Raw genomic sequence first — 595 nt, 5'->3', positions numbered from 1 at the left:
TATCTATCTGCCTCTCTGCCTATCTCTCTCTCTCTCTCTCTATCTATCTATCTATCTATCTATCTATCTATATATATATATATATATATATATATCCGTTTATTTATCTATCTACTTAATCTCCTTCTACCTATCTAAATGTCAATATACAACCGCGTGCACACACACACAGAAATGAACGCATGGGAACATGTGCACACGCACTGCCGAAAAGCACGCGTGTACACATGTCAGTGTATGTGAATGGGTGCGGGGTCTGTGTATGTGTGTGTGTGAATGAGTGTTGGTGCGCGCGCGCAAGCGCGTGTGTGTGTTGGTATGTCAGACTCTCTAGGTTTGTTTTGAGTTGAATGTCGCATTGGCAAGTGAGGTCATTTAGCGACATCAATCGCTTCTGCAAATGCACTAGTAGTTTGAAAGAGGGAAAGAGGACACAAAGAGAGGGAGAGAGAGAGAGGGGGGGGGGAGAGATTCAGAGACTTACACATGGGAGGGGGTGAGCGGGGAAAGAAAGAGAAAGAGAGAAAGATTTAGACTTGGATGGGATGTCACATTCAAAATAAAATCAATAAAACTCACACACACACACACACAC

The 595-nt window shown here is 43.2% G+C and overlaps 1 protein-coding gene across 1 annotated transcript in view; it reads right to left on the bottom strand.

Annotated features, from left to right (window-relative positions):
• The window catches only part of LOC106869439 (zinc finger protein basonuclin-2), a 215,177-nt gene that overhangs the window by 211,166 nt on the left and 3,416 nt on the right, over nucleotides 1-595 (bottom strand). The gene's annotated exons all lie outside the window — the stretch shown is intronic.

The sequence above is a fragment of the Octopus bimaculoides genome, chromosome 2 (genome assembly GCF_001194135.2).
Source record: "Octopus bimaculoides isolate UCB-OBI-ISO-001 chromosome 2, ASM119413v2, whole genome shotgun sequence".
Classification (NCBI taxonomy): domain Eukaryota; kingdom Metazoa; phylum Mollusca; class Cephalopoda; order Octopoda; family Octopodidae; genus Octopus; species Octopus bimaculoides.
Note: the sequence above shows the minus strand (reverse complement) of the source record. Positions and strands in the feature narration are given on the sequence as shown.